General features: G+C 32.5%; 1 non-coding gene across 1 annotated transcript; it reads right to left on the reverse strand.

Annotated features, from left to right (window-relative positions):
- Positions 1–655: 655 nt before the first annotated feature.
- Smp_tRNA_01543_Pseudo_TTG.1.1 lies at positions 656–724 on the reverse strand. The gene has a single exon. It is a non-coding gene (tRNA).
- Between the last annotated feature and the right edge of the window lie 248 nt (positions 725–972).

Below are 972 nucleotides of genomic sequence, written 5' to 3' on the forward strand. Positions count from 1 at the left end.
AACAAAACAATTCAAAAGTATCATGCTCTTCATGATACTTAGATGTCATGAGTTCGACCGCTTGTGGCTTTATGGTCACATACTTTTGAGATGATTTAAATTAGAATGAAAATAGCTATTTGATACTAACGGGTTTTTATTAATGTCAGACAGTAATGAACATATCATCTTTAATAAAACCATAACTATTCTATCCCTTAATGATACTATGCTGATCGTGATGAAGAATTTGACGATTAACAATTTTTAGACAAAAGTACATAAGAGATATTATTTTCAGAATACATTATTATTATTATATATACACTTTTCTTCTATCAATCAGTACATTTAACTGGTCTGTTTAGACATAATAATGATAATAATAAACTTAGAAGTGCAGTAACATAAGACATCAATCAAAATAAAATCAGCGTTGATTTTCATTTCAAAAATTATTGTAGATAATACTTTGTTGATGTTTTTCCAGAAAGTTGATCTATTTACTGAATAAGTGTTAGAAAAATGAGAGAGTCTAAATAACTTGTTTCGGAATGGAACAATAAAAGGGAATTGTGAGCAAAGATGGATAGTGGCTAGCAGTGGAACTCAGGACGCGCGTTTCGTCCTATTTGGGACTCATCTGCTGGATGTACCTGAATCTCAGAGTTGATGTTTACTCTGGGACTCGAACCCAGTACCTTTCGCTTCAAATGCCATCACGTTATCCACTCAGCTACTGATTACTGACAGCCACTAGCTTGTGCGATGGGGTGAAGTTTAAATTCATTTAGTATTGTTTGTTTGAATCTTCCCATCGATATGTTAGGACTGCAACTGGTCAGTCTCTAATGCTTACTGAATCTATATAAAGTAGTTTGAACTTTTGTATTATTATTATCGAAGTACAATGTTCAACGCAAGTGTAAACTCTGAACAGCAGATAACTCTGAAAAACCATTTCCTTCTTTATAACATTATTTATGACTCATC

Source organism: Schistosoma mansoni, chromosome 1 (genome assembly GCF_000237925.1).
Source record: "Schistosoma mansoni strain Puerto Rico chromosome 1, complete genome".
Classification (NCBI taxonomy): Eukaryota; Metazoa; Platyhelminthes; class Trematoda; order Strigeidida; family Schistosomatidae; genus Schistosoma; species Schistosoma mansoni.